This window comes from Tyto alba, unplaced genomic scaffold (genome assembly GCF_018691265.1).
Source record: "Tyto alba isolate M040663 unplaced genomic scaffold, T.alba_DEE_v4.0 Super-Scaffold_36, whole genome shotgun sequence".
In the NCBI taxonomy this organism is placed as follows: domain Eukaryota; kingdom Metazoa; phylum Chordata; class Aves; order Strigiformes; family Tytonidae; genus Tyto; species Tyto alba.
In genome coordinates this window covers 1,098-26,532 of record NW_024881311.1, presented here as the reverse complement: position 1 = coordinate 26,532, position 25,435 = coordinate 1,098, and the positions used below count along the sequence as shown (strand labels likewise).

The window sequence follows — 25,435 nt, the reverse complement described above, 5'->3', positions numbered from 1 at the left end:
TTTTCCTTCAACACTGAAGGAGGCTTTCTAGTAATGACATACTCATGTTGTTAGTGTTTTAACACTTGGTCATTTCACTAGAAAGATCGCTTTTTTACAACACGTGTGAAACAACTAAAGGATTTTAATTATACCACCTGAGCACACTTGATCCTTTTAATAAGTGTAAATACGAAGTAGCTCAAGAAACTGGTTAAAGTGATAAGTATAAAGCTGAAAGCAAGCGGCAAGGTCCCGTACCTACTATTACATGTTCCGCCAGCATGCTGATTTGTCTCTACAGTAATTTCCTGTGCACGTGAGCCAGCTCTTCATACCGCCTCTGCTAATTATTCTTAAGAACCACATCACCCTCCATCACCTCCTAATACCTCTCAGTGAAGAAATAAATGGGTGGATTGATCTGTTGGTTTTTGTCGGTTTATTTTTCATTCTGTGTTTATTGGGTGTTATTCTGCAGGAACTAACACAAACTGCATCCTCAGAATTTGTTACCTCTAAATTCTGTTATACCTACAATCACTAAAAACAAACAGTTATAGGCATATTTTTTTTCCCACTACATTTTCTTAAAGATCATTTGTAGCACAGCAAAGAGAAGAGCTGAAGTATCTTTAAACTGTCCTCTCTTTGCTAAGACCTGAAGGGAGCATTCAGGTGGGGTTTTTCTTGTTTGTTTGTCTGGGTTTTTCATGGGTTGTTTTGTTTTCTTTTGGTTTTTAAACTACAAAATTCACATGATGGGGGATGGTGGGAAGGCACAAGGGGAGACTGTAAGTTAAACTTAGTATTTAGAAACTGAATTACAGAATTAGCAATTACAACATCAGAACATATTGTTTATCTTGTTTATGGTTCTGCATTGATCAATGTCTACTCACCTATCTTCAAACTACTTTTCACGGAAAACAGTTTTAAATGACTAATAAACATTGTATATGTGCCTGCTAATCTCATCCTAAAGATTGTTTCTCAGGGGAAGGAAAACAACAAAAAAGGAGTATGGTAACTCACCTCTGTACTCCATACGGCCTTTCCAGAATAGGCTCCTTAAATGGGGGTGGAATATGGCCAAAATAATCTGGATAGGCCACTTCTGAATATTCAGGAATAGACTTTGTGGTTTTCACCATTTCAATATAAAGATCACAGTCATGAACTGGTGATACATCAGAAACTTCAAGCATGACTTGTTCCCCTGATGAACTAGATCTGGAATCCTCCTCCTCGGAATCCACTCCAGTGCAGCAGAGTTTTCCCAGCCAGACAGATGATCCTTCAAAGAGGCTACTTCCACAGGGTGAAACATGTTCACAAGGTTTACTACAAGCAAGTGTGGTAAGGCCCGTTTTGCTTTCCTTCTTTATTACACACCCAGTACCATAATACTGATCATTTTTCGCACTGTTCTGCAGACTGATTCTGTCCAATCCTTTCACAATTTCTTGGCTTAGACACTGGCAAGTTTCTTTGGAAGCAAGTTCTGTTGCAAATACCTTAATAAAACAGTCGGGATCCTAGAATATTATTTTGATTTTAGTTTAAAAGTATGATTTTGATTTAACATGAAGCTACAGTAGTTCTGAGAATATAAAGTACACTGAGGCCCTTAGGATTAAGCAACTAGTATGCTGTGTGCCTTGAACCTATGAGAATCGTTATGGACTCTGAATTAACGCAATGGGTACTGGTTATGGATCTTGACTTGAAACAATAGGTACCAGAGGAAAACTGGTACCTATTGTTCAAGTTCCCTTGGTTCACCAAGGGAGAGGTGAACATTAACCAAAGATGGAGTGAGCATGCGCAGGGATGGAGTTCAATCAGCCGACACAGTGAGGAAGACTATCGACGACCACCAGAGGACCCCGTCCAGTATAACCACGCATGCGTTAGGGACATTTGCATATGATAATAATTCCCAGGAAATAACATGAATATGTTAATCACTGCCCTCCCCCCATTCTATTTAAATCAATCAGTAAAGATGACCAATGATCTCTGTAGAATAGGAAGAGAGGTAAGATGAGGTAACAGAAAGCCAATCATTATTAAGGTCAACTTAAACTTTATGAATTTTGTTGATCTTCTGTAACCATGACTCTGCTGAAAAAGTGTATAAATATGTTGTGCTTTGTACCTGTCGGAACACGTCTTTGGCGGAGTATCCCCCGTGTTCCCCAGTGCTGGAATAAAGAAGTGCCTGCTTATCTGCTGTGTGTAGGTAAGTTCTTTCGGATTGCGACCTAACAGTTCCTTTGATCATTTTGCTCATGTAGACTACTGTCTTTAATAGTTTCTTTCTTTGGTAGTTCCAGAAAGGCTGGCCTTCTATTGGATTCCTCTGTCAATAAAGGATTGCTCTCCTTCAAAGCAACTCCTTTTGTTGACTTGTTTGTTCAGCAGAGTGCTCTTCTCCTGCTGTAGGAACAACAATAGGTCCACTCAGATTTGCATCAGCTACAAAAGGCTTTGGTTCCTTGGAAACTAACTCACATTCCTTAAAAAAGAGAAAAAAAATATTAAAAAAAGTAAACAGTTCCTAAAGTTTCATTAATATTAGAAAACCTTCTATTGTTCCTGAGGTATGCTTCGCAATAATCCAAAATAAGCATAACTTAAAAGACAACAGTTATTATGTTTAAACTTACATGAACATAGCAATGAAGTTTCAGCTTTTACAAGAAGATAGTGTCACAGCAATAAACAAGTAGTTATTAAGTAGCAAGCTATCAAGTCAATGCAATTCCCCAGGTACTTCAACCAACTGCTTTAAAGAGGTGCACAGCATTTAAGGAAATACCTACCATGATGAATTTTTGTCAGAAGTCTCACATCCTTTCCTACAATTTTACTTCCTGCTGTGTGCAATAATCAGACATTAGAAAACAGTTTTCCTTTATATCTGCCAACAGCCCCCTTTTCAGTCAACCCATAACATCTAACTGAATAACTCACTATATAGCACTCTCATGTAGCTCTAGAACTGCTGACTCTCACTTTTTGGCTAGAGGAACTAACTAACCCACTAACATCTCCCCCTCCCACCCCCCCCCACCCCCCCCCCCAAAAAAAAAAAGGCAGACTATACCAGGGTCAATGCATCATGATGAGGGATGTGTGGGTAACACATACTTTACCTGAAAGTTTTCTAAAAGTTCCGGGAAAAATTGCTCATATATTTTCAGCTCTTCTATGGGTCTTCCCAATTCCTGTCTAGTTTCAGTTTATTAATATCAGTCTCAATATCATCATTCTGAAAGAGCACCAGAATAAATTAATCTTGCGTCCAGAATTAATGAACTTCTAAAATAATTACATTCACCTTTTAATTCTGATGCAGCCATTCCCTTAAAAGCTGAATATCACTATTTTAAAATTAGCTAAACTATCTCTTTCACCAGGAAGGTTTAAGCAGCTCAGTTTTACTAATATGCAAAGCCCCCGTGTCAACAGAAGATTACAAACATCTAAATTTTCTTGCTTTCATACAAATATATTATGCACAGACATCAGACGACACTTCACATGAGATCTGTGCACAGTCCAACTATTGCAACCTGGAATGTGGAGATTTCATCTGACTGCAGTGACAAAAGCCTAACTGCTTCTATGGAAGATAATCCCTTCATCAGGGCTCATGAGATCCTTGAATAAAATTTGCCTGTCCATACAGTTCAATTAACTCCTGAATGTATGTTCCATAAAAATAGAAAAAGGCTGTTCTGACCAAATGTTCTTTTTCATGTCCTGACTGGCAGCTGGAGAGCAGAACAAGACTTTCCCAAAGTGCTACAATACTGAGAGGTCTGATCTCTACCTCTACAGCTGGCTGAACTTCAAATTTACTGTGCTGAAACACTGGCCTAGTCAATCCCAGTCCAGAACGGCAGAGAAAGTTAAGAGCAGCTCCTACATACTGAGCAGCTCAGGTGGGAAGAATGGTCTAAGAGAAATACAAGTTAGGAACAGAACACTGCTAAGACTTTGCAGCTCTCTTCCACTGTACTCCAGACACATCAAGTGTGAAGCAAACAAGTTTTGATAAAAATCTGAACAACAAAGGCTGACATTTTCAAGCAGAACCCACCTTCAGTTTCAGCAGCTTCTTTAATTTTAGGAACTTCCCAGGAAACCTCTTCAAAGTCCTTTTACACTTAGAATATATATGGCTGTATACATGATTCAAGCAACTTAAAAACCCATTATGCCTGACTTCTGCCTGTCCATTTTATCTCATACCAACCTTAAAATGTTGGTCCTTACCATCATCATTTTCGGTTTCAACTTCTGGTTCTGTTTCAGTATCTTCATGATCATCACTTTCATCTACTGCATCATCCACTGTGATACAAAAAAGCTTTGTAAGGCAGATTACACATTTAATCCAAAACATTTAATCTATGACAGAGTTACAACACCGGTGGATAGGGAAGAGCAACAGATGTCATCTACCTGGACTTCTGCAAAGCTGCTGTACTGCATGACATCCTTGTCTCTAAATTGGAGATGTGGATTTGATGGATAGACCACTCAGCCGATAAGGAATTGGCTGGGTGGTTGCACTCAAAGGGTTGTGGTCTGTCGAGTAAAAAGCAGTGACGAGTGGCATTCCTCAGGGGGTGGTGTCAGGACCAGCACTGCTTAACATCTTTGTTGGGGACACGGACAGTGGGATCAAGTGCACCCTCAGCAAGTTTGCCTATGACACCAAGCTGGGCGGTGCTGTCGACACGCTGGAGGGCAGGGATGCCATCCAGAGGGACCTGGGCAGCCTTGAGAGGTGGGCCTGTGCAAACCTCATGAAGTTCAACAAGGTCAAGTGCAAGGTCCTGCACATGGGTCAAGGCAATCCCAACCACAGATACAGGCTGGGTGATGAGTGGATTGAGAGCAGCCCTGAGGAAAAGGACTCGGGGGTGTTGGTGGATGGAGAACTGACTGGGAGCCAACAACGTGCACTCACAGCCCAAAAAGCCAACCACGTCCTGGGCTGCGTGAAGAGAAGTGTGGTCGGCAGGTCGAGGGAGGGGATTCTGCCCCTCTATTCAACTCTCGTGAGACCCCACTGGGAGGGCTGTGTCCAGCTCTGGTGCCCGCAATATAAGAAGGACATGGACCTGTTGGAGTGGGTCCAGAGAAGGGCCATGAGGATCATCAGGGGAATGGAGCACCTCCCCTACGAGGACAGGCTGAGAGTTGGAGTTGTTCAGCCGAGGGGAGAGAAGGTTCCAGGGGGACCTTATAGCGGCCTTCCAGCACTTAAAGGGGGCTACAGGAAAGATGGGGAGGGACAATTATCAGGGAGTGTAGTCAGAGGGTGAGGGGTAACAGTCTGAAACTGAAGGAAGGTAGATTTAGATTAGGTGGAAGGAAGAAATTCTTTCCTGTGAGCGTGGTGAGACACTGGAACAGGTTGCCTAAAGGGGCTGTGGCTGCCCCCTCCCTGGAAGTGTTCAAGGCCAGGTTGGACGGGGCTTTGGGCAATCTGGTCTAGTGGAAGGGGTCCCTGCCCATGGCAGGGGGGTTGGAACTAGGCGATCTTTAAGGTCCCCTCCAACCCAAACCATTTTATGACTCTCTGATACATAAACTCAAAAAAACTTTATGTTCTGGATTTACTTTCTTTTTTACTTACCACTTGAAAAAGCTGTGAAAACCAACTAGTAAACATTAATTACTAGTACAAGATCTACAAAATAAAATGCTTGTTTGACAATGTTGCAGACCCAGTTTATTACACTTCCATGAAGTTTTAAGTAAAATCAAAGATCTCTGGTTTAAACAAACTAAAAAATACCCAACACCCTTCTGCCCCCAAAACCCCAGCAAGACAGCAGATGGCTATTAGAAATACTTTAGAATGTGTATGTGTCGAGAACATCTCAGCATGGCTTGAGGTCAGCACAAAAGGAGGTGGCTCTGACATGTTTTCCCAACACAAGTAGTAATGACCACATCCAACGAAACAACTGAGATCTCGGCAGCTTTTAGTCATGTCAGCTAGTGTTGCCCCTGTATCAGGGAACAGTGGGAGGAGACACCCTCTTCACCTTTTTTGTCTTGTTTAAGTGGGTGCGTAACAATCTAAGGAAAAAAAAAAATCAGGAACATATCACTGGAGATTCAATCGGTGCGGAAAATACTCAAGGAGAGTGGTCACTGCAACTGCTCAGCCTAGACAGGCTGGCAACTAAATTTCACCCCCAAAGCATACAGCAACATGTTATTTTTTTAGACACGTGGAACCATTGGGACACTAAAGACTAGTTTCCACTTAATTTCTACTTACTTTGATGTATTTGGACTCCAGTTTATCTAGGACTTCTTCCCTTTTTAACCCAGAAAAAGAAGGGGAAGCAAACCAATTTACACATGACTAAGAAGAAGTGGGCTAACTCCTTAATATGTGGAAGTGAGCATTAGCTGGTTATTCTGGCAGGTGTTCTGCTCACTAGTGGCAAATTTGATCTTTTTTCTAGAGCTCTCATGTGGTTTGAGTGCTGAGGTTTTTTTGTTATGCTTTCTGAAAGGTTTTCCATGCAGAAAACTTTCCGAATGCCAGTAAACAGCTCACTCAGAGGCCTACAAATTATACTGATCTTCTAGTGTATTCAGAATGATTACATGTCTTGATTTTACAATACTAACTACACAAGAGTATACTTTTAATAAACTCAGATCTGTACCCACCCCAACATTCTACGTGTCTTTTAATACAGAAGTTTTTCCTGAAAAATAAAATCCTATGTATTCTATGCCCCTAGGTTTTTCATTCTTTTTAAAATAGATAACAAATCTATTAAAAATAACCAACCACTATTGGTAGCCTACTTCAACAGAATACAAGGTTTCTGGTAGTAGTAAGTAGAGGTTTAATTTGTGGATTTTGGAACCCATTTCTTTGAAATGTCGAAAACACACTTGGAAGACAAAACATAAACAAACTCTGACCTCCTGCAGTTTGAGTGTGATCCATCTGAACCCCAATCAGATAGAGTCTTCTTTCACGCAATGACCACATTTTATTTCAGGAGGTACTGTGAATAAGAAGATACTAAAAAGTCTGACTTTGCCTCTTCATTTTAAAGTAACTTCCTGACAGCAACTTCATCAGTTGCTTACTCAGGTACCAAGATATTTCACCATATATGAAAATGCATTCAATATTATCCAGAACTAATGAAGAGTGTTCACAATGGGATGAATCTATTTCCAACAAAGCACCATACAAATGCTCTGCAGACAACTGTTGCCTCATAGACTGCAAGAGTCCAAGAAAGCAGCTCTACCTTTCTCATCATGCAAATGAAGGACTAACCACAATAATTTAAAAAACAGTGCTTCAAATGGCATGTTAATCTAGATTCACTACATCCGGTTTTTCCGAGTAACAGAAAGAAATCAAGGAAGATACACTCCTGTAAAACAGGTGCACACTAGATTACATTTCACATAGGAGAATGCGAGTTAAAAAGAGAGCCCATTGTGCTGGGTTTGAGTGAGTGGGGAGGTTTTTGGTAGCAGGGAGGGGGTGATAGGGGTGGCCCCCTGTGAGAAGCTTCTCGAGGCTCCCCCAGCTCCAAGTCAGCTCCACCTCTGCACCAAAACTGAGCCCATCAGCTGCGCCTCCGCGATAACCTATTTAAGAGGGGACGTGGTGAGGGGCAGTTGCGGCAGCTGCATGAACACCAAGGTCAGTGGAGGAACGGAGGAAGAAAGAAGGGGGAGGTGTGCTGGAGCAGAGACCCCCTGTATCCTGTGGGGAGATGGCAGGGCGGCCCCCCCTGGCACCCATGGAGATCTACGGTGGAGCAGACACTATTTATGGCCTGTGAGGGACATCATACAGCCGACTAAGGTGGCTGCACCCGAAATCAGCTGGGACTATGTGGGAAGCAGCCCCTTCTGTTGTAGCTCAGTGCTGGGAGGATTGCAGCACGCAGGGGTGTCCCACGCTGGAGCAGCTTGGGAAGGGCTGCAGCCATGGGAGGGACTCCAGTTGGAGAAAGTTGGTGTCCAACACCAGAGCAGTTTGGGGAACAATGTGGCCCGTGGGAGGGACTCACGTCAGAGAGAGTTTGTGGAGGACTGTGTCCTGTGAGAGGGGGACCACGATGGAGCAGGGGGAGAAGTTCAGAAGTTCCTTCCACCCCCTCCCGCCCTGAAGTTGGAAGAAGCGGCAGCACTGACTGCACCCCCAGTTCCCTGCCCCTGGGGTAAGGAGGTAGGGATATCAGGAGTAAATCTGGGCCCAGGAAAAAGGGAGGGCTGGGGGGAAGGTGTTCTCAAGATGCGGTAATGCTTCTCACTGTCCTTCTCTGTCTAAGTGTTGTTGTTAGTAACTGCATTAAATCTACGTTCCTTTTTTTTTTTTTTTTAACACCTAACGAGTCTGCCTTTTGCCCGTGACCATAGTGGGTGATTTATCCCACCCTGTCTTACCTCGAACCCCAAGCCTGGCTTATTTTCTCCTTCTCAGAGCTGTGGGGCAGGGGGGGAATGAGCGGCTGGGTGGTGCTCAGTTGCCCTCCGAGCCCAAACCACAACACCCATTTAAGTTTGTGGACTAATATGTGTAGCCTATGATTTACAGTCCAGGTTTGATGAACATGACATTTTAGTTCCCATTTTAATTTTTTATTTTATATATCAGAACCATAAAATATGTGTAGACAAAATTTTAATCAGTTAAAGCTTAACATTAGAAACTGGTGCTCTACACTAACAGCCACAGGCCCTTTTCTAGCTGAGAAGAATATCAGAATCCAGGTTTTAGTGGAGAACACAAAATAACTGCAGTCGATTCCACCTTACTTAAAGCTATGCTACATACTCAAAGATAAAATACTACAAAATGAACATACCATCAGGAGGCAAATTGTACAGCTGAGCCACAGGACCACTGGCAGGAATAACTGGGAGTTGGAAATGGAAAGCACTTCTAATAGTTGGTAAAGGAAGACGATTTTTAGGAAAACGTTTTCTCATTATTAGGCTGGCCGTGTTGATGAGAGGATCAAAAGTTCTTACTGCAAGGCACTCCTATTAACAGGGAAATAATGAAAGCATGATAAAAATTTATATAACACACACACACTGTGCAGATACAAAATTTGAAACAAACTTCTTACTGCTGTCATCCATACAGTTTTGCAGCAACTATCACTCAAATTTGAGAAACTCAGGGTACTCTACCCCCACTACTGGCTAATCAGTATGACAACTGGACTTGATACACCAGAGATTAGTGTTTTTATGAAAAGATTTACTCATATGAAAGTGTAGGAATTTACAATGTCAAAACCCCTCAGGACTGAATAAAACCTCTCAAAATAAATGCACAAGACCTTCTGTTTTAAAGACACACCATTTCAAGATTTAATTTCTTTCCCCAACATTAAAGTTTAACTGCTCATTTACAGAACAGAATATTAAATATTTCTGAATTATTGTTCTTTCCCTCAATCTGCCAAAGAGAAATCCCAACATTAGTAATTACACAAATCTGTAAGACCAAGGTATCACACTGATCAAAACATGAGAAAACTCAGCACCCTGTAATAACTGATACAGAAGTTTCCTGTAATTTGTCTGAAATGGCTTTCTGCAAATCTAATCATGCCTCGGTTCTTATCCAACTCCACTAAAACTACTAGGAATGCTGCAGGTTTTATACAACTGTCCGGAGAGAACGAGTTTTTAACTCCTTGTCAGTTCCAATCCTGGTGCAAATTCTGCTGAGATCACATTTGTCAGGATCCGCTGCTGCCAGACAAGATAGCCAACGTCTGGGGACAGACATTGTTTCATTACCCTTGGTTCCACCGCTTCATGAGCATCACTGACAGACTCGTCACTAGGACCCAAAACCTAATTATTCAGAAAGGTACCTGAAGAAACCCTGCATTTCTCCCTGCCATCCAACAGCTATTTTCAGATGTACGTATAAAGAAGATGTGCAGGAGTTATGCTAGATGACCGTTACTGAAGGGCTGAGGTGAGCGCCTGTAAAAGGCTCTTTCTCCACCCTGGATCAAGCCCAGTTCTGCAGAAGCAGCACAGCCTTTCTGGTGTGCAACTGAAGAGATGGTAACTTATTATTAAACGTATATGTACATACCATACAAATATTAAAGCACCAAAGACTCCAGATAAAACTACCCTTATTTCTAAATTTCCTAGCCTTGATTTTGTTTTAGCCACAGACTTAGTATTATCTCTACTCTGTGTGTGTACACACACACACATATACATCTCAACTAGACAAACAGTTTCTTGTAGTCAAACACTTACCTGATTTTAGCAATGCAGCAAGTGTGTCTAAAGCAACCCTGTCAACATAACAAGAAAAGTCAAACAACATTGTAAAGCTACATAAAATATTTACGGCTAACAGATATGTTTAACATCTACCCTCACATCCTTCTGGTTGCACTGTATCACAGACTTTGCTCTTAAAATTTGGTTTTAATAAAATATCATGCATCTCTGATATATCTGATGTATCTCAGATATATCTGAAGTCTGATGACGAAATCTAAAATATCATTGCAATGGCTAAAAAAACTTTCCGCCTTTGCAAAAAAACACCAAAACTAACAACATAATGTTTATGAACCATAATCAATGGATGAGATCCATTTGAAAGTCGTGTTTTTATGTTAGCAGCAGAACAAGTACTCCCACACAGGAAAGGACATAATTTTAAAAAAATTAGGTCAAAACTGGCAGTGTATAAATAGATTGAGAAGTAATGCTCATCAATCTGTACTACAATACAACGTGTAAAATTTTGCTTGTACACAAAGATCTTGTCTCAGTTAACTCAAGATGTACAACTAGAAGATGTATATACTTCTTTTTACCCTCTTTGTAAAGGTATACTTCATGTATCTGATCTTAGACCATAAACAAGGATATCACAATTACTTACATCATGGAACAGTAAGTTAATATGTCCAATTTTACCTGGGGCTTAAAGGGGAAGGGCATTTTGTTCAAAGATACTCCAGTGCCCACAGATAACAGATTTAGATAACATAACACTATTTTTTTGCACTGAATTCAGAATATGAACAACATAAGATTATTACTTTGCTATCCAGATGAAAAGTCCAGTTTTCCACAGGTATGTACTTCAAAAGAGGTGCTAATGTATAAAGAAGGGGCTACCTCCAGTTAGACCTATTTATCTATTTTTACCCTAAGTTCACTTAAAAAAAAACAAAACAAAACAAAAAAAAAACAACAACAATAAAAACACAGAGGGAAGCAAAAAAAAATTTTAAATCATCACTTTAAGGTATGCAGTGAATTTATTTCTTTTTCTAACACACAATAGCCTACTGCACAGATATTGCTGGTGCTTGCTACTCTATGTTTTACGATTTTGCTCTGAGAGTCTATAATTGCTTTGAAATAAAACAGAAAGAAAATTCTATTACAAAATAAAACAGATAGTGTCGCTCTAAAAACTCAATGAAGATATGGGAGCCAATTCAACTAATTGAAAAATGACGGGATTATCTTCATCTGTTTGTCTGATTTGAGGATAACTATTGTAGTTTCCATGCAGGAATCTTAGAGACAAAAATAATATTTATATTCTTCTACCAGTACTGTGAATAGACATTCAAATATTTTCTGTTACCTTACTGGGGAAAATTAAACTGTCAGATTTGTGGTTCTGCTTGCCACCTCCTTCCACTCTGGCTTTCAAATATGAGTTACAATTAATTTCTCTAATATTATTTTCCATTTACAAGTAAGTTTTGAAATGTATCTAAGGTTTTTCTATATACTATATTAAAGAGACCTTACTTACTTCAGAAGGCTAGTGTTCTTTTTACTAAAAGGGCCAATGAACTTAAATGTCAGTTCTACTGCTCCATTCTTTCCCAAGGACACTGCATTAACAGCTGCAAGAGTTAAAAACAATCCATTTTAAGATAGTAAGGAAGGCAAAAGAAAAAAATAAACTAAAATCTACGCAAGTTCATTTTGAAGTACAAAAAATGACAGATACGTTTGTGCTTTAAGACATACAATGACAAGCAAATAGTACTCTGTGCATAATTAGTGTGATAATCCAATCCTGATAAAATTTGAAAGAGAAGAAAAACATTATTACTTTACAAATAAAATCATATACTACTTCCAATGCATGCTGCTCTCTTTTCAAAAAATTTCTTCCAATTTTCTTCCAAAAAAAAAAAATCTCTGTTTGTCAAGACAGCAGGGTTTCTAAAATGTCAAATCTGACAAGTTTTATGACTTGTTATTATCCTTCAGTATCAGAATAGACAGGTACGTCCACCAGGATTTGAAAGCCAAGCATTCACTGTAAAATTTGGAAATGCCAACCGATACAAGCTTTCCTGAGCTACATGTTAGGCATGTATGTTCTCAGAAACAAACAAACAAAAAAATCTATTTGAAAGGGAACAAAATAAATTACGTTAAGACCTACATTCTGCTCACTCAGTGTATACATGGCTGAAGCCCAATGCCCACTGAAAATACAAACTGCTGAAACAGGCACAGAAATTCAATTCCCAAGCAAGTCTAGCAATATGCACTCCTAATGAAGCAGGAAGAGAGCAACTAAAAATTGACTTCAGCATAATGAATGCTGCGATTAGTGTAGAATTTAGTACTTGAACCCAAGTTGCAATTTCATCATCATGAGCAGCAACATTACACCACTAGAATCTAAGAAAAGTTAGGACTCTATCCTGGTGGCAACTGTACGCAATGCTTAACCAGTACTACTTATCGGAATGTAATAAACTGCTACTTTTTCTGTTTATAAGGAGTGGGAAATACAAGATAGAACTGGTCTACGCAGAATCCAAATTAGACACTCCGTTCAATTTCCCATTTTCAGGATAAAGCAACTTTTCACCTAAGCTGTGTAACTATCTGTATTCAACGCTCCCATTTAGAAGCATTTTACCTCATTATCAGAAGTGCGAGAGAAATAAAGTTTCCACATTTTAAAAGAATTGGGACTTTATGAATTATAGGTGCTCATCTGAATGTCCTGAAAACATAAACTTACAGATCATCCTATGGATTCTCTTGGAGGAATGTGATTAAGTTCTCCATTTCTCATATTTATTTAAGAGGTTTAATGGCCACTTTGAGTTCAAAGGAAAAACTTAAGAGCATCTAAGCAACAGCAGAGATACAGCAAGAAACACACTACTTTCTCAACTTCCTACTGCCTGCCCAGACAATGAATTCGGCTCTTGTGGAAGAGTATTAGCCCAATAGTAGGGCACTTCAACACAATGAATAAGGGAAAGGTTAAATAATTAAAATATGTCCTGTGTGAACCAAGTTTTACATTAGTGATCTACAATGAAATAAAATAGTAAAAAGAAAAATAAGTGAGCGTGTATAATAAAAAGAATAATTATTTAATTTGAAGTGCTTTCGCAAGCATAATGTTAGTATTTCTGGTTTAAATCTTAAAGGATCAGCATTTATGAAAGTTAGATGACTCAGTTTCACACATCCAATAGCACTGGTTAAAACCCCCGGCAGTGTTTGTATATATATATATATATATACACACACACAAACTGAATAAAAATCGAAGACACACGAGATGTACAAGCACGCTTCACAGCTTTTATTAGAATTCAAGCAATTTGAATTCTCAGATAAAAATAATTATTTTAAATATCTAACATTGAACAAGCATGTAGATCGGATGTTTCAACTGTATCTAGGTAAAAACTTTTGTATCACATGGGAAAAAAAATAACTATCAGCAGTACTTACAGTTGGTTGAGTAAACTCTTAATACTTGAAGACATGGCAATATTAGCCTGTGGTTTTGCAAATTCTGCTTCACTAAATTCAATGATATGTTTAGGGCACCATTAATTCTTGCTTTCATGCCAATCTTTTTGTCTGACGTCAAAGAAATACAAGATTATTCACACTAATTTTGAAGTTGTTATCAAAAAAAAAGTTAAACGAACTGTGAATTTCTTCTGCTGTCAACTCTGCTTACCTATTTTTCATCATTCTTTCCTCCCCTCTATTTTACTCATCTTTGTGTTCTCCTTTACCAATTCTGAATACATGCATGCTTACACAATAATAGAAAGAAAATTTTTTTGAAGTTACAATCATAAAACTACAAAGTATTAAGCCATATTATGTACGTATATCATTATCACCTTTTGGACCAATTTTTGCAAGAAGAGTATGAAGAAGCACCATTAATTCTCCAGTTGGTGGAGAGTCTTTGCTGGCAGTCAAAAGCAACTGCAATAAGATCTGTGTCCCTCCTTTAGTGACTAAGACGCCTGCCCTCCGACCGCCACCTAGGAATTAAAACTCAACTGATATCTCCGAAGCCAAAGAACAATTAAGAACCTAAGCTACAGTTATCATAAGGGTCTTTAGAACAGAAATATTTTCCTCATATGTGACTGCACTATGCAAGAACCTGCTGGCCTTATACTTACAGCAACGTAAATTATTTGTGTATGATTATTTGAAAGGTGGCTTCAGTCTTTGTGTTCTTTTTATTCTGCATACAAATCACTGTTAGCAAACATTCGAAACAACCCCAAAAAATTACTAAAAAAACACAACCCTGCCTCCCAAAGGAAAAACACAACTTCTGCAGAAGAATACAGGAATATAATCACAAATTGCAAACTGCTCCTTAATGAAAACTTACCAACTGACACAATCTCAATGAGGATATTCGATATATTTCGAATACTTTGAGGATCTTTTGTATTCTGCAATGTAAAATAGAGGGATTTCTTTACTTAATGTAGAAGTCTAATACAGTGGTTTAAATACTTACAAGCTCAGAGAAACTGCCACCACTAAATCAAACAGAATTTAAGATGTAACCACCCAGCTAATCATCTACTATGCAGCCTGAATTAACCAAAAAAAACAATTAAAATTTAGTTTGCAATATGGCATATTAATTAGAACTGATAGTTGACAAATATTTCTTACAATATTTAAAAATAAGGGAGAGAAATTCTTAACTAGACCATATCTAATCATCACAGTCCTACACAAGTGTTGGAGACTAGATAGGATAACAACGTATTTGTAGTAATACAAAGCCCAGTGATAAAATGAAAACTTGCTACGTACCCATAACCACACAGATCGGAAGGTTTTACCTCTAGGGCTGACAGGATAACTTCTATTCCAGTGGAGCCCTTAGAAGTCATCTCCTCCTTGTTTTTTTCTGCCAGTCAGAAAAAGACCATTTTTCTTTTAATATACTAGCTTGTGGGCAAAATGCCCTGTGATCACATACAGATTGATCAGAAAATCTACACTACACTGTAAATAATAAAATCTATTAAAAACTGCATATATGTAGATAATACTAACTAAAATAAATCAAAGACTTAAGTGACTTTAAATCTCATTTTTGCTTTCACTTGTTCAACAATTTGTCCTAGAAAAAAACACTGTAAAGGTAAAATCTGTAAGAAAGCTCTCTTCCAGATACTTCTACTTCTCGTATATATATACACATGTATACTGTGAATTATCACTTAAATTATAGCTGTTTGACAATACAAAATGCACTCAGTGTAACCAATACTATATCAGACAACTTAAACATGGCCTTAAACAGGTGCTTTAAACAATCAGTGACAAAAGCAGATGGCTAATCAAGTCCACCGAACAGAAACAACAATTAAAGTCCACCTCAGAAGAAATACGAGAAGGAAGGCTCATCAAAACAAAAACTACTAAAACCATAAAACTGAGATATTTACCTTGACTCTGAACTAGATGAAGGATCTCTGAGGTAACATATCTGGCATTGTCTGCTTCTCCTAATACAGAATCCAAATTGATCTTCTCCAGCTGTGACAGCAGAGACATAGTCTGAGAACTGGTAGAAACACTACAACAAAGAATTTTTACATTCATTTTTCCACCTCGATCAGAGGAAAAAAACACTAACACAGAAATCCCACGTTAGAATAAGGGGAGTTGCTAATTCACCTTCATACTTTATCTCAACTGGAGAACAGTCTTAATTCTCTTTAATTCTGGCAAATTTACAGATTTTACAAAGCCTGCATTGCAGCAGACTAACTATGTATAACAGCATCTCCAAGACCAACTGTGAACAGAGAAATTAGTTGCAGCAAAAAAATCCAGATGTAGGTACAAATGTTGTTTATGTCAGTTAGAGTAATTTATATTTAATACAGTTTATCTTAAGGGCCAGGATACTGGATCAAACCTGCCATTCAAGAAAAAACTGCCTACAAACAGTCCCAAAGACTGTTTGCCTTCCGGGCTTGTGTTTCTAAAGTGAAAGAATATGTAATTCGTGAGGTGAGCAAAGCAGCACCCACCATTTGAAGAAAAAGAACACCATTCTGAAGAAAAAATTTTCGAAGGTTTCAAAGCTATCATCAGAGTTTGAATTCATTTTTAACATCAAGGTATTTTAGCCTGACATCATAAAATTGCCTTGAAAATGTATTTAATATAAGAAACAAATTTAAACCAGGGACTCGTATAGGTAGGTAGATTACAGAGGCTAAAAAAAAAAAGTAAATATTTATAGTATTCAAAATAGAATCAGTCTAGAAATTGTTTTATTGCTCTCCAGTTTTAGAACACAACAATTATTCAGAATAGTGCTGAGATTCACATTTCCACATGAAAGTAATTTTTAGACAATTTTTTAACATTTGAAGTAGAGTCATATAATTAATTACAGGAAATTATAACTTCCAAGGATTAACTACCTTGACTTTGCACTTTTGTAACATTAGCGTCCCACAATAACCGACAATAATTCATTTCATACACATACTGTTCTGACTATCTGCAATAAAACTAAAGTCTGTAACATTAGCTTTATAATATGTCAGGTTTGTTTATAACAATGAGGAATTATTACGCCTTGATTTGTATTTTACATATATGAAAAGGTTTCACACTTACAGTTATCTCTACTAAAATAATTAGCTTAGATTTGGGCAAGTATGTTAAAATCAAGGAAAAAAAAGGTAGCTGACAGCAAAGTCTGTACTGCCATGAAAGCACATCGATACAACAGCTGCTGGGGAAACTGCTTCTACCACTTCCACTTTTCCACACTGACATCTAAATGAGAAGCGTGACCAAAAATCAATTTCAGATTACAGATGATACTTACAAGCTGTTAACATCAGTAATAAGAAATGGTTATACTATTTATAGAGCATAAGTCAAAATAATTTTATACGGTGAAGTAAGTATATCACCTTCTCGGTTATTTGCTGGACTTTGATTTTAAAGGATCTTTGGATCTAAAATAAATCTGTCTTGGTTGATAAAATATTACTTGTTCAAGTAAAGCATAATCCCCCCAATCCTTTCTCATCATCCAAAACCAGGTTGGATAGTATAAAGCCGTTATTATTTGCATAAGATTCGTTTTGTTTAATTCTATGCTCCCATTCATCCTCTGAACTTGAAACACTCCAAAATAAACCCAAGATTTTCATGAAATCTATAACCTCTGTTCGTCTGGTATACAAGCTGACAAGCTTCCAAAAGATGTTGCCTTCAGCAGCTCACAACCAAAACAAGTAAAGAGCCCAGCCAACCCACATCTAAACCAACGTGTAAGAGAACTGCTGCTTCAGTGTGCGGGTGTGTACATATCTAAAAGTTCCACTGTGGTATTTCATTGGTCTCACACAGAAATAAATGTAGTTTGAAAGCTGGAAACAACCCAAGAAAGCAAAGATAGTCCTTAGGAACAAACAAACAAACAAGACAATACAAGTTTTCATAAAGACAAACTCATTCACAGGCACTAAAATTTCAGAGCAAACATGATTTTTGACTGCTGTGACCTGCAAAATCCAAGCAATGCCAGCACATGGAAGTAATATAACATGTACAACGTTAGCATCTAACATAGTTTCTCCATACTTACTAAAAGCTTTAAAAGGTTCAGGAATGGTAAGTCATTCTCACTACTGGGTGATATAACAATTTAAATCCTAAGATTTAGAAGTATCATCTCCTCCTGGGGCCAGAGTTTCTATCAAGAGCGATGAGTGCTCATTGCAGTGGTTAAAGAGGTATCTTTAGAATGGTTTTAGGTTATTCATCTTGCAAGAAGTCTTCCAACAGATATACAGTCAAATAAACTTCATGTCTTCAGCATACCAAATCAACTGTCATTGAAAATAACATCAGCTCAGAGTCTATGCTGAAATATAAACTAAAGCCCTGATTTCCTCTTAGCTATGACTGAGTTTTCTTCCTAAAACAAGAATTATTTATTAATATTCTGCACTAATATACATAGTGGTTATAATACTGTGAGAGCTTTCAATGTCTGCCTAGTAAATCAGAAAGGCTGTAGGACAAGAAATAGGGCAGCCAGCCTGACTGACTGATCCGTATGTAATATTGCTGTGACAACCCATTTGACCTAAGAACAAAATAGAACCCAATTTGCAGCGTGACTCCTTCTGATATTTGGAATGCAAATACATACGTTTTAACCAACAAACCATTCAGGATCCAAATCTGGGAGACAGCTCTCCAAAACAGAGGGGCAACATGGAATTCAGTATTTTTAATCCAACAGCTAGGTAAACCAAGGACGTAGTCAGAATGGCACAATAAAAACTGCGTCCTGTCTGAGCTAGATTTCCTCTTAAGCTGCTGACGCTGCAGAAGCTCACAGGTGGCCCTGAACACTGTGGCCAGCCTTTCATACAAGGCTTGTCTTCCCACTAAGGAGACATTTTTGACCCCACTCATTCTAAAACTTCCTCACAAGAGCACTCTGTAGTCATTGCAGGCAACAGTTTCTGCTCTCTTTAGCTATAAAAATCAAAATGGCTGTAAAGCACTAGAAGAAACTTCCTAAGGCCATATAAGCTATTCTCTTCGGAGTTGGATCAACACCACAGCTGCTCTTCATGACAGACATATGCCCAAACAGTCCTTAACAGCCTGCAAAAATGGTGAGTCAGTAACCAAAGGCACCTTCATTCTCACACCTTGTGTCCCTTCATTCCAAAGATTTTCTCCCTGCAGTTCAATCTCACTATTTGTGGCTCTCCTCACTACGAACGTGACTGTCCTTTATCCCTTGCAGTTGTATACCTCTCTAAGCACAGTACCTTGCACATCTTCCCAGCAAATATTCTTTTCTGCATTTCACAGGAGTATTTGGAAATCATTTGGTCCTCTAATATTTTTGCAGATCTTTCCAGTTTCAAGCTGTCTGCAGCTTTAACAAGAACTCTTTCTTCTCTTTCAGATCATTAGTAGAAGCGCAAAGTATTTTCAGTCGTTCCCAAAAAGAGGAGGAAAGAGCACATCCAGAAACAAACCGTGCGCTGTTTCCTTCTGACAGTGATCAACCACCCCTGCTCTGGTACCCAGTCAGTGCCCTACTCCAGAGCACTTGGAGAGAGCAATTGCCTCAGCTCCCTGATGGCAATCACATGCAGTGGTTATTTTAGTAAAGCTTTAAACACGTTTGTGGTATTCTAATGCCACTTTTCTGACCGTGAGACCTGTTACTCTCTCACATAGGAAAAATCAGATGGATTTTCAAGAACAACTCAAACCACCTTTGGCTGTTCGCAGCCTCACGCATTCGGTTAGTTCTTCCAGGATCCTTCTGTGCAAAGAAAAGAAGACAGCTGATCTACAGCTACTTAGTTTCTGCTCCCCGACTCCCACAGACACAACCACTATGTTTGTCATCTCTGTCTTTCACTACTTAACCCAGATCTCATGTGTTCTGAAGACAACCGATAATTATTATACTGGGGTGGATTTAGACTTTTTTTAGCATCCTCAGGTGAAGTTTACCAGGCTTGTTTGATCCCCTACACTGCATGTCTCCATGGGCAGGAAACCCTTTCTCCAGCCCATGACCAAAGGCCACAGCTCCAAATGCCCCTCACAACACCATCTTACTTGCAAAAAAGAAGCAGGAACAAGCCTGACACCACCTCAGCTGCTGCCAAAGCGCACAGTGTGGCTCTAGCTACCCAGACAGCTTTGTGGATTTCCTCTTTCTCTGGTTAGGAAAGCTTTGAGTAGATATAGAGGAAGCACCTGCCCAGACAGTGAGGAACAGAGGGCTTCAGGGGTTCATGTTTAAAAGAGAACTCCCTCAACAAGAAAACATCTTCTCAGAGAAAGTTCCCTTGCTGCAGGGACGTTTCTCCCAGTCTCACCAACTCCCCAAAAGTTTAAGCGTTATTACTCTGATTACGATGAAGTGCTAGATTCACAACTCTCCAGGAGTCCCTGTACAGTACTGTGCTATGCAAATGCTAAAACACATCATTACACCTTCCTAAGTGTTTCTTCACAATGAGAAAGAGAACTCTGACGGCTGTCATGGCAGCTTATAGGATGGTTTTCAGCTATTCACCTTGCAAGAAGCCTCCCAAAAGATAATAGTCAAATGAAGGAAGTAATCAGAAACCTTCAGTTCACCAGCTGTACCTACTTCCCCTGAAGCTGCTGTTTGCACTCAGCCAGCGCGCTGCCATAGCAGGGAGCGTCTTCTTCCCTCGCAGCAAACAGGTCTGCTGTGTTTCAGCATGTTACAGGGAGCTTTTTGAAAAATATTTTGAAGTAGGCAGGCTTCTCATGAGTCTGGTTTTGTTTTATTCCAATGCAAACCAATTCCAAATTTTTTTCTCAACCACCTGCAGTTATCACGTAATCTTCAGAGAGCTGATACTTCTGATTATTGTACAGAGATAGCCGTGAACTAAAGTCACCATAATTTATTCATTACTTTGGGAACCACAGTTTTGAATTGCAGGGATGGAAGCTCTCCTTTTAACTCAAGAACTAAAGAAGAATAAACAGCACTTAAGTAGACACTTTGTAGAAATCTAATATTCTGTGTGATAGTATACTTCATGTATTATAATTAGTAGTATTTCCAATAATACCCACTGTTGATGGAGAGCTTGAGTTTGCTTATCATATCGCCTAAGGAACTAATACACCATACGTAGAAAACATAATAGTTTCTTTACTATTTCTTTTGATCCATCTCTTACACAAACAGGAGCAACCAGTCCCTGATATCTAGCTGTTCCACTGTTAAAGTCCGCAAAAGCAAAGATGATTCTACATGCAGTGGTTTAAACTAAAATTTGTAACTCCATCCCAACATAGAAAATTAATCCACAGTAGAGCATGTCCTTCATGCAAATTCATCCACCCACGTAGAAGATAATCGGTATTTCAGAGAACTAAGGCTGAAGCAAAAATTCCCTATTTTCCCATCTACAGAATATTTTTTTTTTTTTTTTATGATTAGCTGGTCTGATTTAATGAGGTGCTTTAACCTGTCATATCTTAGGAAAAGAGTAAGACTGAAATCCTTTCCTGACACTTAAGAGATATTTTGTCTTCCATAGATAACCTCATAACTTTTTCAAATATTTGCTAAAACAAGTTATCATGAAAATAACAAACACAACTTTTCAATTCTTGAAACCTTCTGTAACCCCACTCTTGTTTGTCCTAACTGTTCAAGGTTTGTATACATCTTAGGACAAACATCATGCTTCCTATACAGTATTATAAACTTATCCTTTAATTCATTCAATATAAATCATTTTATGTTTTGCCCATATTTGCTTGAAAATATTAAATTAGTCGATAACTGTTACAATGAAATGTAAGGCGTATTTTATATTTTAACATGTCTAATACTAACTGAAAATTGTAAATTTAAAGAGTCATTTATTAAATATGAAGCTACTTTATGCTAATCAATATTGACTCCCTTGGTGTATCAGGATACACATTCTTACTAGGGGCTCATAATGCATATTTGATTTATCTTATTAATAAGATAAAGTCTGCTTTTTCACAAATCTCAAATAGCTTGATGTTGAGAAGTCACTATGGTTTTAAATTCACCTTTTTTCAGATGACGCTTTTGCTTTGTTCATATTGGAAACCTGATTCTTCAAATCACCATCTCCGATAACCTGGAGGATACCAAACAACTAGAAATTACCAACATCTTTTTTTCTTTAACGATGAAATGCTACTGTGATATTGGACGTCTCTACACTAGAAATGTTAAATAAGTTAATTTGCATTGATTGCATTTCCCCACATTGTCACAAGCTCTTCTCTCTTCAATCTATCTGATACAGCTTTTAAAATAAACTATTGCAATGTAACTATGGAGTATGAATCTGCATTATAGTTCAGTCCATGAAGTTCAGAGACAATCTGATCATAATGGAACAGAGATTTGTATCAGTTAACAGACAGTATTTTCATATCCGTGACAGAATTCTATCACACAAAGCCTTTGCTGAAGCCAATGAGCCGACCCTCCCCAGCAACTCCCAGGGTAGCAGCTAACCGGCCTGGCTCACCAAACCACAGGGCAGGTCCGGTCCCACAAGCAATCTGAACAGACAGAGGGCAGGTCTCAACCCCCAGGGGCAACGTTTCCTGAGGGGGGGGGGCATCTGGTTTCCTTAGATCACATTAACTGAACCTCAGTACTTCCATTTGAGATCTAGGATGAATGATGAATACTCCCACTGTGGAAAAAAAAAATAAAAAACAAAAAAATGTCCTCAAAGGGCACAGTGGTTAGTTTTAAGGTAGAAGACAGAGTAAAGGAGAAAAGGATGTTCAAAGACTGAGATGGTGAGCATGAAGAAGATAAAGCACTTGTTCTCCTGGCAAATGCAGGCAAGAAATCCAGTGAGGCACACACAGCCCCCTCACAAAGAGAAATTCGTAAGACTTCTCAAAAATCCTTGTTGTTCAGCGCATAATTGGGTTTTTATTACTGGTAAATTACACTCTGCAATTGCTAAAAGCCCAAAGCAGATGAAGTATGAAGCAAGGGCATTTCCAGACTGACCTGAAAGCAGAATCTTTTCCCAGCAGCCAGGAAGCAAAAGCTCAGCTTTTCACAAGGATTCCAGATTGACTCGAGTTAATAGGTGTCCTAGATTTGCCCAAGTACCCTTCAGGTGTAAACTACCTTGACTTCCTTTAAGAAAATCAATAGTTACGAGAGAATAACTGTGTCCCCCACAATGCAGACAATCTCACAAATTAAAGAGTCAGGATTATTCGGACCTGGTCGCAGGTCTTACTGAGCAGGAAATATTAGATTCTTGAATTCAAGTAGCCAAGCGCTGTTTTGCCCGCAGCGCTGACCCCCTGTCAGACAGATGATGAACAGTCTGCCAGTGCCAATAGTGCCTACATATCACAGTGCACTGAACTGCTGTACGAGTGGAGCCAGCTGCAGAGCTGAACTATCTGGAACTGCAAGGTCTTAATTTGTTTTGCTCTAAATGTCCCACAAAGCATTTCAGTAAGTGCTAATGAGCAAATGCTTGAGATCAAGGGGGAAAGACAAGAAGATAAGAAAAAGCACAAGAACCTCTGCAAAAAAAAAAAAAAAAAAACCAAAAAAACAAACAGTGTGAAGGAGCAGGGAGAAAAAGGATAGAAATGCATATATCAGCAATCCAGAGAGTTGTGGTGGAACGTTTATGCATACGAAAGTACCAAAATCTCTCTTTAAAATTTTTCTAGGTGATGCAAAATAGCCATTTCCAAACTATTTAAAAAACTTTTATTATTATGCTTATTTTGAATAAAGGGTTGATAAGGTAAAGGCAGAAGGTGCATGAGTCCCAATTTAAACATACTTTTAAAACATATTTAATGCCACTTCCCTGCCAGTGGTAGCAGAGCAGTGGGTAAATTAGCATCAGCTCATCTGCATTTAAAAGACCACCACCACCAATTTTACCAAAAAAAACAAAACAAACAAAAAAACCCACCCCCCCCTCCAAAAAAAAAAGAAAAAAAACGGCCTTAAGTTGGAGGGGAACAGAGCCGAGCAGGGAGTGTTGACTACTAGTGAAACTTCAAGTTAATATATGCTGGATTCTGTGCAACCTCCACCTGCCTTTTCACACTGTCTGTGGAACATTGCTCCCTCCATCCTCCCGCCTGCACAGGGGAAACCGGCAGCTTCTTCATAGGAATTTCTCCAGACTGGTAAAGTTCAAATCAGAAAGCTGCAGTTACTGTAATTTATCTTCATGTTGGTAGCATTATTAAATGGACTGCAAGAAGTTATATATACAGGGTTCACCTTTTCCTTTCTCCCCAGAAATGCAAAGACATGCCTTATGGGACTTGTATTTGCCTCCCTCCTAGGTGAAGTCTTTGTCACGGAGCCAGTCACCTTCTCTGCTGATCCATCTTTTCAGCCCCAGGAAACTTTGCCACTCGCTAGCAAAGCTCCTGCCAAAGGGTGGGGGATACCACCCCCACCCACCTACCCCCGATACTGACCTTTCATGTAAGTTTTGGCATGTGCTGAAACATAACAGTAACACAGAACCCAGACTCCTACTTCTTGGATAAATACTCTAACCACAAAGCTACTGCACAGCATGGCAAGCACTGCCACAAAGCAATTTTCTTTTGCTCAAAACAACGCTAAAGAAATGAACTGGCACCATTTCATTCACATGTGTCTGTGAGGCATTACTGGGAGTGCCTGTTAGACTACAGAGGATTTGTAAGGACACCATCTGCCTGAATACTAAATTGATTGATATGCATTAGAAGAACAGCAAGATGCTTAGCCTCTCCAAGCCAGCAATAATTCTGGTCAGATCTTGTCACAGGATTCGGAGGAAATTCTACTGACCCAAGTTAGGTAGCGACCTGCAGGAGGGGCAAAGGGGAATTAGTAATTCTGGTACTGTGCTCTTAATGCTCGACCCTAATACCGTTCTGCTAGCACAGGTGACTGGACCTCAGGGCTTCTGCAAGGAAACATAAAGGGATGATGGCTAGGATCACAGAATCCAGATGTTGCTATCCTCTTTTATAAACAACGTCAACCCCCGTTGTTCTCATGTGGATGAAGAAACTTCTAGATTTGGGCTTTTCTTTGCTCTGCCAGGTTTGGGGTTTCCTCCCTCCCCGCAGCCCCTGAAGATCGCACATCAAATACTTGTGAAGTTTCTTGTCCAAACTCTTCACTAGGGACACCAAACGAAGCCCTTTCCCCCCCCACCTTGATCTCACCTATCTGTATCTACTGAACAGTCAAAACCAGCTCCTGTTCTTACAGAAAGCAGTGTCTCATTCCCATTTTAGGCATTCATTTACTTTTGTGATCCTATATCTGCTGCTTTGGGGGAAGAGAAACCCAAAATTCCATCTGTATCAAAAGATAAGAAAATAAATAAAAATCCCCTTCACCAAAATCAGGCCAGTGCCGTCCCACGTCCCTTGTTTGTCTTCTCTCTTAGAGGAATCCTTTTTCATTTCCCCACAAATATCGGGAGCTTCATACCACAGCAGAAAGCTACCTATCATCAAATTTACTCTCCATCAACTACCTAAT

At 39.1% G+C, this 25,435-nt stretch overlaps 1 pseudogene; it reads right to left on the bottom strand.

The window, feature by feature from the left end:
* Positions 1-1,010: 1,010 nt before the first annotated feature.
* On the bottom strand, positions 1,011-22,925 carry LOC122154287 (annotated as a pseudogene).
* Between the last annotated feature and the right edge of the window lie 2,510 nt (positions 22,926-25,435).